Source organism: Physeter macrocephalus, chromosome 1, assembly GCF_002837175.3.
Source record: "Physeter macrocephalus isolate SW-GA chromosome 1, ASM283717v5, whole genome shotgun sequence".
NCBI classification, from domain to species: Eukaryota; Metazoa; Chordata; class Mammalia; order Artiodactyla; family Physeteridae; genus Physeter; species Physeter macrocephalus.
The window spans coordinates 108,514,109-108,529,853 of NC_041214.2; positions in this window are offsets into that span (position 1 = coordinate 108,514,109).

The following is a 15,745-nucleotide window of genomic DNA, read 5'->3' on the forward strand; positions in this document are numbered from 1 at the left end:
TATTTTTGATTGCTATACATATTTTTAAAAATCATATAAAATCTCAATCACTTAAAACGACTCACCAAAAATAAAATATATGGAAAAAGTGAAAAACTTTTTGGTAATTTTTTTTTTTTTTTTTTTTTTTTTTGTGGTATGCGGGCCTCACACTGTTGTGGCCTCTCCCGTTGCGGAGCACAGGCTCCGGACGCGCAGGCTCAGTGGCCATGGCTCACGGGCCCAGCCGCTCCGCGGCATGTGGGATCCTCCCAGACCGGGGCGCGAACCCAGTTCTCCTGCATCGGAAGGCGGACGCGCAACCACTGCGCCACCAGGGAAGCCCAAATTTTGGTAATTTTGATTCTTTCATTTAGGATTCAAACATTTGGAAGTGCAGTGGTTTAGAGGTGATATTTATCGTGGAAAAAGATGTTAGATAAACACATTATTCTTCTTGGTTGTGTCTTCTTTGAAGTTATGTAAGTATGGAGTTACCGAAGGTAAACAAACAGTTACGATGGCATAGTGTGTCAGTTTCTGTGTATTATGTGTGTCACTAGTGTGTGTATGCTCTTTGTGTGTGTGTGTGTGTGTGTGAGAGAGAGAGAGAGAGAGAGAGAGAGAGTGAGAGAGAGTATGGGAGGGAGAGAAGATAAAGAACTTCAGAGAAAGAGAATGAGAAATTTCAAGGTTAACAATACAAGATTCTTCTGAACATTTTTTAAAAAATATTGATCACTATTATAATCTAAATATCACACTCCCTTGTTTTAAGCTATTCTCCTTTTTCTGTTCCAGGTTCACATCCTGGGTACCATATTACATTTAATCATCATGTTTCCTTAGGTTTCTTTTGGCTATGACATTTTCTCAGTCTTTTCTTGTTTTTAATAATCTTGTTTGAGGAGTATTGATAAATTATTTTGCAAAATGTCCCTCAACTGGGATTTGTCTTATTTTTTTCCCTTATGATTACAGTGGGGTTATATGTTTGGGGGAGATAAATCACACTATTAAAAAGCCATTCTCATCACATCATATATTATCTATATGACTTATTTCTATTAATTTTAACTTTGGTCACCAAGATGTAGTTATTTTCCCTTGTTTTTCCATACTCTTAAGAATGAAGTCACTATGTGTAGCCCATATTAAGGGTATGAGTTCTCCTCTACTTCCTTAGAGGTGAAATATGTATATAAATTTGGGGGGAATTTTTCTGCTTATGAAATTTATTCTCTCCTATTTATTTATTTATTCATGTAATCATTTTTTATATTGGCATGGACTCATGAAAATTTATTTTATACTTCAAGTTATAATCTAATACTACCTCATTTTTCTTGCTTAAATTGCTCCAGCTTTGGACATTGGGAGCTCATTCAGTTGGCTTCTTTTGACATACGTTGTAATTTTCTTTTCCTTTCTTTTCTTCTTTTCTTTCTTTCCTTCTTTCTTCCTTCCTTTATTCTTTCTTTTTTTTTAGTACTTTCTTATTTTCTGGCAATATAAGATGGTCCAGGCTCATCTTGTATATTTCCTGCCCCAATCTTTGAGTCAGTCATTTCTCTGAGGACCACTAGTTTATTTTATTGGAGAATAGTATTAGAAACCAATATCTGAGTACAAGATGTGCTCATTGTCACTGGGGTGTCATTAATTATAGGCCCTCTTGGCTGATAGAGCAATGACATATATGTGTGTATACTAACCACATATTTATACACATATCTATAAATATTTCTGGATGTAACAACCTGTACCTATATTAAATGGTAAACATGTGTTCATATGGATGCTTCTGAGTCTCTTCCATTGCTACATGGATCATTCTAGCTTTCTCTTCCTTATTTGCAACCTCCTACTTCCACAATGAGAAACCTGGTTCTTACAATTGACTCTTCATCTACTTAATTGTTTAATTACACTACACATGTACACTTGTTTAAAAATTAATCTGTACTCCCATGGGAAACAACTTTCTCTACCAGAGTGTAGTACTTGTATGCAGTTCCTTTGTCTTTAGTCTTATAGATTCTACTCATTTCTATAGTTACCTAGGTCAGCACCTTTTTTCTATCCCTTCCATTGTGGTTGTTTCTTACATATGTAGTATAGTTTGATTCTTCTGTCACATTCTGTATGCCATCCTGAAGAGTCTCCCAACCTCCCAAGTGATTTTTTAAAACTTTGTATACATTAAGATTTGCATTTTTTGCTGTAAAGTTCTATGGGTTTTAAGAAGACATAGTGTTGTGTATCTACCATTATAGTACCATTCTGAATAGTTACAGGTCACTAAAAAAATTGTCTGTTCAATGCTCCTCCCCCGGTTTCCTGAAAACCTCTGCTCTGTTTGCTGCCTCTATAATTTTGCTTCCAGGATATCATATAAATGCAATCATATGGTATGTAGCCTTTTTAGACTGGCTTCTTTATCTTAGAAATATGCTGTTAAAATTTATTCATCAAGCTGTGACTTGATATCTCATTGCCTTTTATTGCTGAATTATATGCCATTATATAAACCTACTACAGATTTTTTTTATCCATTCACTTATTGAAGGGCATCTTCATTGCTTCCAGTTTGGGGGAATTATGAATAAAGCTCTAATAAACATGTATGTGCAGGTTTTGGTGTGGACATAAATTTTCAAATCTATTATTTTTGATAAAAAGAAGATAGCTATTTGTTATATCTGACAAAATGAGATAAATATACATGGTTGAATTAATTGCAACATCAATTTTACTAATGTATGATCATTTCATAAGTGGCTTATTAATGCCTTCCAAAGCACTCCAGTGTATCCGTAGTATCTAATTAAAAACTGTTAAGTGATATATACAGTAATGTTTCCTAAGGAATTATATTTTGCTTTGATCACCAATAGAAAAGTATGTATATTTGAAAAATTTGGGGCTTGACGATTGTGTCAGAAACATGAGTTGATATGAAGAAATACTCTTGGCAGGATAATTGTAAGTTTTAATCAGAAGAAAGCTTTAAGATGGGTTCCCTTAACCAATGAACTTTTCAATATAAAATAACATACTTAAAATAGTTCTTACTGACAAACTTGAACTCTGAGAAAAGAGTATCCAAACATATATATCCTTCAATCATTTTAATCACTTAGAACATGTCAAAAATTTGTTTTTCAGTATGGTGTATAATATTACAAATACTTAAACGAACAAAATCTTATCCCTGCCTTACACAGATTAGGTAATGTCGCAGAAATGTCAACAGTCACTTAACAATGTGGCATGGACTGTAATAAAGATATGTAGGATATATTGCAGAAGTACATAAGAAGAAACTTGTCCTGGAAGGAACATTTAAATACTGTTCATATTATGTGGAAGTATATTGGGCAGGGAAATAAAAGAGATGTGCAAGGAGGTGAGTGGCAAAGGCATTCTAAACAGAAGGAACAATATTTTGAAATGAATGATTTATTTGGAGATTGACTAATCATTTTATATGACTGTTAACAGTGTGGTGGGATTAGAAAAAATAGAGTGAAGGCAGATAATGAAGAACTTATGTAATTTTATCAAGGGATATATTTTGACTTTATCTGGTGGGCTATGGCAAAAAAATAAATGATATTTGTTTTAAAAATACTAAATGTTTCACTATTTGGAATTCTGTGATGTACTATAAATAATTCATTTGACATATTGGATCATATTCTTGTTGGAAGTCGTGTATTTGCCATTCTCTTTAATATTTTTGTTTGTACATTTGTTTTGTTATGTTTTATTTTGCTTTGCCTCACTTTCTCTCATCTTACATAATCTCTGACCTCTCTTTGTCTCTGTTCAAGCTGTGTCCAAGTTAACTTTTATATGCAAAGACCACTCGACACATACGGAAACAGTCTTTCTTATTAGACAGCTACCACATGTGTCATGCTTTCAGGTACCAATATCTTAATAAAGGAAGTACTTTGTGTCTAGAGTCCAAAAGCTCTATTAATCCATGGATCTCACTCACAGGACCACCACATTCTTATGGTATCTGACAACTCACTGGACTCTTCTCAGTTATTTTTGGACCAGTTACACTTGGTCACAATGCCTATCTTTGTTGCTATCGATTCGGATCTGTGAAACCACAGTGACTTTCTTATTTTATAGGGAACACAGAGTGAGAGGTGAAAGAGACCCAGTCACCAAATAAATGATTCACTGGTATTTGTTGTCTCAAGTGATTGAAGTTCCCTTAGTTTATTTGTACTCTCAGCTTGATGTTTCCCAGGGGAAGGAGTGGCTGCCTCCTCCCTGAGGAAACATTCCCTGGGCTTGGCCTGAGGTGAATAGTGGCCTGAGGAGCCATGCCAGGAACTCTGTTTGCTTAGTTAGTTAAAAAGTACATAGCAAACCGCGAACAGCAGCTATAAGCTGTGCACTTTTTAAAAAAAGTGCTAGTCATAGAAGAGAGAGAAGAGAGAGGTGAACAGAATAGTAACTGACAACGAAGCCAATGTGGTTTTGATAAGGATTACTGGATTATGAACACATTTATAGCTGATGAAATATGCTTTAGTAAGAAGATTGCTTTGTTTCATAGGGAGATAAATGTTTTTCATCTTTGAATTATGAGTATTAAATATGACTTCTGAAACTGCTGAGCTCTACATTTTGGACAATTTAAGCTCAATGAATACGTTTTTTTCCCCCAATAAATAAATAAATAAATAAAATATGCCCCACACCCAAAAATGTGTGGGTAACAACTGAGAACGTAAATAATCTAACTTCATAAAGTAAATTCTTTCTCACTCAGGACATTATTATTAACATGAAACTATGCAGCTCCCCTATGGGTATTATTATAACTTACTTAGAAAGTACAAGTGAAATAGATGTTTGCACTCTACAAGCAAGAAACAATAACTAAGGGTAAAGATTAAATTGATGCCTGAAGGGGTCAATGAGCAATGTGTCTACTTCTGAGAGTCAGTGAATAACAAACAATGGCACAAACAAGAAAAAGTTATTTTTTCTGATCCATGAACTGATTACAAAAGATATTCTGGAAAAACAGATGGTTTAACTTTAACAACCTGCACCTATAAGACAGCGTTTAAGGATTCACTGACTGGGTAGAGTTGCAGGGATAATATTTTCTCAGTAATAAATTGCATTTGAACAAAGTAACTGGCACAAGTAGACCGCTTCAGGAGGGTGTAGCTTTGTTCCTGAAGAGAAATGTTTGTATGCAGCAAGTTTGTGGAAACAGACTCTGCTGGTATTTGAATTTCTTTCTACTTGCCAGAAATGTCCAAGGATACACACTGAGGACAGGATCTCATTTCTTTCCTGCTGGGCTTATTTGGTACATAGTGAAATACTTTCAGCACTCCAATGTGGGTGGCAGGTGGGAGTGACCTCCTTCATAGTTTTCTTTCACAATTAGAAAGGAAAGTGGTTTTAAGCTTGGGTGTCAAAAAGCATATGTTTTATGATAATAATTTAGAGAACAAAGCAGAACATACATATGCCACAACAAGGAAGGAAAGTCACTCTGTTTCTTGAATACTAAACAGAAATCATATTTGCTGAGTAAAATCAATCACAAAAGTAATCTCAACCAACCACTTACCAGCTGCTTGAATTTCCTAGTTTTCTGAGCTGCTATTACACCTGTGGTCTAAATTAACATTTATGTCTTAAGTTTGGAGCTACTTGTAAAGGATTAAAACATATTGTTTTTTTTTTTAATTTGTTTTTCCTTTACATTTGCAAAAACACTATTATTATTTTAAAGAAAAGCTTAGAGAAAAGAAAAAATAGACAAATCACCTATAATTCCACTACTCTAACCGAACAATCTTCATAGACATTTATCTTTTACAGTATATCTTAAAACTTAAACCATTGATTGTTTTCCTTTGTACCTTGCTTCTCAGGCTCTTATATTGGCAAAAGAAAAACCACACTGATATTTTTAATAAAACTCTACTTTTTTAACTTCAAAAACACTTCAGCATTCTTCATTATACAAAATTGGCATTGTACGTCTTGTTTTAAATACAGATTTTTAATATGAATTTAAGTAGCTGAATCGGTTCTTCATTTGCTAAAGTAAGTCTATCATTTTAGTTATAAAACTGCACTTAACTAACTAAATAAAAGAAATTATCATACCAGATGAAACCCTTTCCAAAACTAAGAATGAAAGTAAAATTCTAATTCACTGTGTACAGAATAATGACTCTAAAATTAATTAATGCACACTACAGCATAATTACATCTAATTTGTTCAAAGGGCAACGTTACTCTACAAAAGCTAAAAACATCAAGGTAATTTTCCCTTTTAAATTTATCAAAATTCTAAATATGTTTCCAACAATTTTGTAGCTTTTAAAAATTGCATGAGAGAATTTACTGTCTAGGATGTCTAAGACATTTTTTTAAAAATCGCAAAACATTTAAAATGCCATGTTTACCAAGAGCATAGTGCACAGAATGAGGAAAACAGAACAGCTTTTGATTTTTTTTAATGTTTAGAATGATAGGCACAATATTCATGAAGCATGGCTGTTTTATGTATGCTAAGGACACAATCTAAAGCATCTTTAGCAACTATAATGCAATCATAATCCAATTTTGAAAGTACATTTAATGAGGTCAATAGAGAAATCTCAAAACTAAAGTGCTTCATTTGTGGTGTTTCTCCTATTCTAAGATATGCACATAGAGATTGGTGTTTATATTATTTTACATGATTTTATTTTATTAAAATATTTTATTTATTTTATTTTATTATTATCTTTTTCCTCCTCTTCATTTTCCTCATCTACTTCCTTTACTTCATTAGTTGCTTTTAGTTGTTTTCTTGGGATATTTGAAACTTTCTTTAAACTTCAGTTGCAACACCTTTCATACGATTCTTAATTGTCTGCTTTACTATTTAAAGAGTGCTTCTAAATATTATTTAAATTGTTCCACAGTTGAGCACATGTCCTTTTTTCCTAATAGATATGTCTGGATGTGTAACATTGTCGTGAGGCAGAGATTCTGAACCAAATAGGAAGAACCTAAAATAGTTTGAGGCAATGGGATGCCTTTTCTTTAGCTCTCTTTTAGATGTTCCCTAATATTTCCTATTCTGTCACATCAAAGCTTATCAGCCATTGCCATTTTATCGAAGTTGGGTTTCTCTCCCTTCCTTTTTTTTTGTTGTTGTTGTTGATGAAGTCTATCTTATTTTTGAAAACCCGTTTAGAAATTTTTGTAAAACTTAAAGGAACTTTTGGATTCCTTTTTATTTCCCTCATGTACTATCTTTACAAAGAAGGCATTTGCATACATCCGTTAGGTCTTTTTTGGAATAGCTTTTTATATGAGTTCCTTAGTGTTCTCTAGTGTCTATTTGATGTGTATATTCTTTTAACAACCGCATAAGCAGCTTAGGTATAATTAGCTTTCTCTATGTGTATTTGTATGTTTCTGTCTGTCTCCTTCTTTGTCTCTGTCTCTCTGTCTCTCTCTCATACACACACACAGGTGTGAACATACAGCCCACCTCCCCATTAACATTCAATTTTTTTAGTGGTGCGGGGAAATAGAACACTTGAGGAAATAAATGAGTTTAGTTTTAAGGAAAGTGATATTGGGTTTTGTAGCAGGACATTAAAAGAGCATATTTCTACCATTCTATTTTGTATAACTGTTGCCTGAATCACTGTTTAACGGTAAAATTTTGGTGTTTTATCCTCCTCTTGTATTCCCATCTTGTGATAGAATATAGGCAAAATCATTAACATCTAAAAATTTCCTATATTTTTCACACATACCTTTTTGTTATTTGCTCGTTGATAACAATAACATGGTATTTGATCAATTTGAAGTCATTATGACCAATAATCATGAAAAGATTTAAATAAGATTTTTCTTTAAAAATTGCAGTTCATCTTTACTTGTATTGCATTTTTAACTTCATTACATTAGAGAAAAATAGCTTAAACTTACTGTCTAACTAAAACTGGATACCTATCATATTTTAAAGTTTTGACTAAAATTGTTCATAAGAATTTAATAAAACTTCTGTATAATTTTAATTAAATTACCCAGCATATTAGAATCAGAATTAAAGCAGCTGAGAGTGTGAAGAAAACCATGAGAATGTTCTCATTTTGAGGTCAAAATAAACCATGTATATCCTTGACAATGTTAATTGACAGATGTACACTAAACACTGGTGATCAACTCTGAACTCTCTTTTTCTGATTAAAAATCACTGTATCATTTTAGATCCATTGCAATTTATGTTATGGCCTTCCTCCCTCCCTCCTCTTTCAACAAACCCAAACCTCATTATTAGGTTTTGTGATGTAGTGATAAAATAAGTCATAAATATCAACATACTTTTTTATTTACAAATTTACTCAATATCTCTCATTAAGTTAATAGATGTCCACTAGCACTCTGTAAAAAAACAATATGATTTTATATTTAATTATAGTTATAAACGATTAAATATGTTTTAGTAAATGTCTAATACTAAAAATATAATTTCTGTTAATATTTTCACTGACTTAATTATTGTAACAGTTTTATGTACCATAAAATTATATCATATATGAAAATATCAGTGGTGCTATCTAATGCTAATCCCATTATAACTGCTAATTTGTAATAGAGTCCTTGGGACTTTCCTCTTGCTCTGAGATATTTGGTAATTCACTTAGCATAGATATATCACTTATATCCATAAAAAAGATATAACTCTTCTTCAGTGAGTCTGGTTTTGAACATGACTCTTGTCATGTAAAGGCAAGGATGCATTTTATATGAAACTCAAGAATAACAATTTCAAAATTTCTTCATCAATCAGATAATACTACTGTAAACTTTACAATGTACTTTAGTTTTGCAATAAAATCTTGCAAATATTTTTAATCTTAAATCATTAAATAGAAAGATTTGATGTGACCCTGGCATCTCTTGCTAATGCATCGTTTTTTCTTGCTAATTGTTCTCTGTTCTCCTCTGCTTATCTTCATCACAAATCTCTCTGATAGTTTATATATTTGTTACTGTTTAATTTATGATACCAGCACTTTAGTTTTTAACATGACTATATGTATATACATATGCAAAATTGGTATATGTATATCCCATGTTTTTTTTAAATGGGAAAGAGCTATATATGTAGGAAATGGGACTGGCCTTAAGCACAGGAAGATTTAAGGACAGCCTGCAAACTAAACTGAAGTTTTTATGCACACACGCACACACACTCTGAAGAATGGGTGTGAGCACACACCCTTACCTCCTCTCATTTACTGCCACCCTTTTCCATGTGAGGTGTGAAGATGGAGCTCTTTGCGTGCCGGCCTCCATCTGCCTCCTCCACTTGTCTCTTGAGAGTCTCCAATTTGAGAACTTTTGAAAATTTGATCTCAGTGTTTCTAAGTAAACAGAATTGTTGGGAATATTTTTTGAGTCTAAAAAACTCAGTATTATTGAGTCGAATCCATTTATACTCCACTTCTACCAAGAAGGATTTGAAGCCCAAGCCCTCAAAGTAACTTCTCCCTGAAAAGCTAATTCCCAGAACTAGAGGAACAAACATCTCTGTGGTAAGAGATTAGTGATGGAGAGATCTGCTCAGGCTACTCAGAGGGAACAACTTTGACAGGAAACACAATTTAAGGAGAAATCTATTAAAGATGAAATACATATTCTGGTTTCATAAAAGTGGAGCTGAAGAGGTTAATGGAGAATTTTTTTAAAACCCTTTTAAAGTGGAATGAATAAAATGACTAAAACTAGCTATTGTAATTCCAATCAAGTCACCATTATATGTTTACATTACTCTGGAATGTAGTAGAATTGTGGTGGATTTTTATGCATTAACTATTGGGGAAAAAAACACTAAATTGAAATATGGAATACATGTGACCTGAATTAACGTGAGCAAGTTACTTAATCATGGGGCATGTTACTTCATTTTTTATGGCATGAGTTGATTTATCCATAAATTTCAAAAGTTGGAATGTAAGCATCCTAATATTCTTTAAAATTTTTAAAGTATGAATTTGGATGTTCTGGAATTCTTTCTTTTCTTCCAATTTTAAGCTGTCTCCTTTTATCCACAGTTTGTAACGTAGTGATGGTTGACTTTTTTTTCAATACTTCTAAGTGTGGTGCTGGTAAAATATGCATAATTATGTCAATCAATAAATGAGCTTTTTTAACTTGCCATATGGGAAATTTTAGTTTTCTTATAATTAGGTTTTTCATGCACCATTATACTCCATTTTTTTAAATGGGAATTATATATGTAGGAAATGGACTTGACTTAAGCATAGGGAGATTTAAGGACAGCCTGCAATTTTATCATTAGTGGTTCATTCCCCAGTGTTAAGACGTTACATATCCATTATGATTCCAGTTAAACTATAGATACCTATGGGAGATATTGAACATGGAATGATTAAAGTCTATAATAAATTAATTTACTAGAGTAACAAGCAGGTTCCTAAAGACGTGACTGTGGAATACATAGATTTTAATATGGCATGGTTTTGGGGGATATATCTGGAGGCAAGACTCAGCTACAGACCACTAGAAGCCAAAGGGTATACATATCAACAAAGAGGAGGCTTGCATCAAGGGGAATTTGGTCACCACTTCCTGGTATTTGTATTTCCTTTTATTTCTGGATATGCTTTTCTATCACAACTGTCACTACTTTCATGATCTCACATTTGTATTATTACCAGAGTATTTTACCTTGTTATCCTGTTCCTTGTCTTTCCTCCATTCCACACAGCCTCTCTGCAATTTCCAGAATGCTCTTTGTAAAACACAGATATTCTCATATTATTACAGAGAGTATGTGAATTTCTTAGTTTGGCAGAGAATCTTTCTAGTCCAGCCTACCTCCATTCTCTGTCTTGCCACTTTTTCCTTATACGCCAACCATCTTAAATTACTTGAATTTCTTCAAACAGAATGTCCTCCTGGCTGTCTCTGTGCCTTTGTACATGATATTATATATAGTTGCCTGTATTACTCTTGTCACTTTCTTTTTCTAACTCATGAACTCTTTACTAATTTTTGCAGTCACAGCTAAAATATCCTCTCCTATGTCAGGATTCCTTGGATTCACCAAAACAAAATAATCACTCTTCCTTTGTTTCATTTCTTTATCTGGTACAGACCCCTATTCATTTATTGCCACACTTTATTGCAAATACTTGATTAAATATATGTTCCTTGAAGACTGGGCTGTGTCCTATTTGTCTCAACATTCTTAGTTTCTTGCATTATGTGGGGCATATGGTATATGGTAGATACTCAATAAATCTTTAATATAAGTGATTGTATTCTGAAACACGTCTTCGTCTAACTTTCAACAATAAGAAAACTTATAAGTCTTGGTTTAATGTTAAGAAATAATTGATTAGGACTTCAAATTTCTCACTTTGTTATTTTCTTTAATATTATGGTCTTTAAAATGTTATTAAAAATTCAGACACTTTAGAATATTTATAATTTTCTGAAGTTGGCAATTAGACAACTGTTAAATTAGTCCAACTGTGTGCTATAGACTGGATTCCCTGGGAAACAAACTCTGAGGTGGGAATCTGTATGCAGAATATTAGTTGGAGCATTCTGTTGGGAACAATTCCTGGGAGCAATGAGATAAACAAGACTGTGTAGAGAGAGAACTTGATTTGTACAATTGCACCAAGGCCTTAGCCAGTCTCAAGCAGAGTATAAGCTTGTATAAGCATTCAGAGATATCTTAAACTGAGGCAAGGAGGCCAAGCCTCCATGTAGACCAGTCCTTTGATGTGTGATATTCCTGAGAAGTGTAATCCTGGGTGAGATAGTACCCTTACTCTAAGGGCAATTCCTAAAGATGTCTCAGTTGTGACCTCAGCATACAACACTCCCAGGAGCTGGAGGAATGAGGGCCTTAGTTGTGGAAGGCAGATCTGGCTAGTAGACCACAGAGTCCCCTACTCTGCAGTTCTTAGAGGTCTTCTTTTTTTATTATTATTAATTTTATTTTATTTATTTATTTTTTATACAGCAGGTTCTTATTAGTTATCTATTTTATACGTATTAGTGTATATATGTCAATCCCAATCTCCCAGTTCATCCCAGCATCATCAGCCCCCTCACTTTCCCCCTTGGTGTCCATACGTTTGTGGTACATATATACAATGGAGTATTACTCAGCCATAAAAAGGAACAAAATTGGGTCATTTGTAGAGACGTGGATGGACATAGAGAATGTCATACAGAGTGAAGTAAGTCATTATTAGAGAAATGCAAATCAAAACTACAATGAGGTATCACCTCACACCAGTTAGAATGGGCATCATCAGAAAATCTACAAACAACAAATGCTGGAGAGGGTGTGGAGAAAAGGGAACCCTCTTGCACTGTTGGTGGGAATGTAAATTGATACAGCCACTATGGAAAACAGTATGGAGGTTCCTTAAAAAACTAAAAATAGAATTACCATATGATCCAGCAATCCCACTACTGGGCATATACCCAGAGAAAACCATAATTCAAAAAGACACATGCACCCCAATGTTCATTGCAGCACTATTTACAATAGCCAGGTCATGGAAGCAACCTAAGTGTCCATCAACTGATGAATGGATAAACAAGATGTGGTACATATATACAATGGAATATTACTCAGCCACTAAAAAGGAACAAAATTGGGTCATTTGTAGAGACGTGGATGGACATAGAGAATGTCATACAGAGTGAAGTAAGTCAGAAAGAGAAAAACAAATATCGTATATTAACGCATATATGTGGAATCTAGAAAAATGGAACAGATGAACTAGTTTGCAAGGCAGAAATAGAGGTCTTCTAATTAATGAATGTTTTCATTAGTCTTTTACTACTAGTCTTTTGTTAGACTGGGCCTCAGTCTCTGATGAGGTTGGTGATTTCTAGGTAGGGCTAGCTGGTTTCTAAAGTTCTTTCCATTCCTCTTACAATGAAATTCTATGCTTTACTTAATGTACTCTCCACTTCTTCGTTGCTGTAGCCACAGGCTTTTATCTTCTTTTTTATGACCAGCAGCTTTGCAAAAATAATTAGAAAAGGTAATCATGTAGAGCCACACTAAAACAGATAACTCACAAATAAGTACAATTAAGCTATTGTGTTTATTTACAGGGCTGCTGTTAAGATAATTAAAGAGAGAAAGTAATACTGTGTTTAGACAGAAACAGTGGGAGGAAGAGGTTGGGCTTGTAGAACAAATTAAGCCACAAGAATATGCTTTACTGACAAAGATGACGCTTATCAACATATGTTTTCACTTAACTGTACTGACTAAAGCAATTCTCAATGACAGTGACTCCGCTGGCTCTTTAGATCTATCACTATCTTGTTCTCACTGCAACACTTTTAATAAGTGGACTCTGTTGAATGGTGACTTTAGGAAAACATCATGTGGAAGCCAAGGAGAACAACAAACTGAAGTGAAAGAAATCGTCCTAAAGTGGCTAAAATTATGAGCTTTGAATTATAATTTATTGTAAATGGTACATTCGGGGCCTCAGGATTTTTTCACATGAAGGGTCAAATTGGTAGCCAGGGAGACATAAAAGGGAAAATTTTCCCCTATGAACACTCCCCTCTTTCAAAACAAGGAGAAATAAGATTAAATATAAGTTTTATGTTATTGTCATAGGAGCTGGGCTTTTTTATGATTTGGTTCATTTTGCTCTAGGTATTATTTGTTCCATTTAACCCTTCATTTTTATTAGAAACACTCATATAATTGTCCTAGACTGTCAGTGCTGAACTCTGATTGGAGATCATAGCAGATCTCAGTGGAATTAAACTATATGGTGCCTCTAAAGTTGTTTCAAATATAGGTCTGTTTTCCTTTTCCCAAAAGCATAACATTCCACTACTGCTAAACTTTGTGTGTGTGCATGTATATATGCAGTAATATAATTTAAGTATCTCTATATAGATAACTCTAGGTTCTCTCACCTTCATTGCCTCAGGACCTGTCTCAGCAGAGTGTCATCTATAAAAGAAAATGCAAGTCAAATATTAAAAATAAAAGACTTGAAAAGTATGTCTTACACAAAAGAGGAAAAATAGAGAAATGCTTTGCATAACACAGAGCAAAATGTCCTAATTTCTCCTTTCTGATCTGAGTCCCCTAATCCTCATTTGTCATTGAATCTGCTCCTCAAGTAACTGTCAATCTCCCTTTCCAATGTGTTCCCCATTCTAGTCTCTGCTGGTTCTTCTGTCTCCTTCCACTTCTCCCTCCTAATTGTGGGTTCTATCCCATTCTGATGTACACATGCCAACCAATTCAACTCAGCCTCTCTTTTTGTTGAAACTCTCCATCAAACATTGCACTAAAAGGCAAAGAAGGTTGCTAATGAAATCCACAGTGCACCACAAATGCAGTGCTCTAAACAGGGTTTTGAATACTCAAATACCATCACTTTTGTATCTATTACATGTAATTTTGCCTATCTTTAATATTCTACAGTTTTACACTGATTAGACATTCAGCATAAAGGCCAATACAGGATAAAGGTCAATATAATATAAAGGCCAATATTTTAAGAATATGTGCTAGAAAAAAGATGGTGTGTTAGGACATCTTATTGCTTGGATACAATAAGATAATGTAATTTCTAGAAAGAACCCATATGAAAGAGGACTGCTAAGGATTGTTAAGGATTCTGGATGGTTTATTTAATGTGGAAGAGATGACTACAGTACTTTTCCATATACGAAGATGGTCCTCATAATTGATTCTACTTCCTCTAGAACTGACTTTCCTGAGTTTATTAGTTGAGATGTATATATTTAAAATTCACAAAACACTCGTCTATATTTTATATAATTCTTTTGTCAATATTGGAATAACATTCTGCTGTTTTTTGCCTTAGCTGACTCCATATTTCATTCTGTTTAAATATGTCTCATTTGTTTCTTGTCTCTGTCATAAAATTCATTTGTTTCTATCTCAGTGATCCTTGAACGGTATCCTCTATCATAGAAGGGAACAATAAGGCTCAAAAAAGTTAAAGGGCACAAAGATGAATACGCATTAGAAAGCTAAGCAAAGATACTAAATCCCTTCTTTTATCTCTAAATCTAGTACTGTATTCATTACACCTCAGAATCCCATTCAAAAGGACACAATTGGGACATAAGGTATGAGAATACACTGTGGCTAAATGTTCCACACAAAGAAGGTTTAACAGTTGATAGAATGGGTATGAGAGATGGGGATGCCGAATAACATATCTCCTCCCTCTTGCGTCTCCCTCCCACCCTCCCTATCCCACCCCTCTAAGTGGTCAAAAAGCACCGAGCTGATCTCCCCATGCGATGCAGCTGCTTCCCACTAGCTATCTATTTTACATTTGGTAGTATATATATGTCAATGCTACTGTCTCACTTCGTCCCACCTTATCCTTCCCCCTCTGCATGTCCTCAAGTCCATTCTCTACATCTGTGTCTTTATTCTTGTCCTGCCCCTAGGTTCCTCAAAACCAGTTGTTGTTTTTTTTTTGTTTTTAGATTCCATATATATGTGTTAGCATATGGTATTTACTTTTCTCTTTCTGACTTACTTCACTCTGTATGACAGACTCTAGGTCCATACACCTCACTACAAATAACTCAATTTCATTTCTTTTTATGGCTGAGTAATATTCCATTGTATATATGTGCCACATCTTCTTTATCCATTCATCTGCCGATGGACACTTAGGTTGCT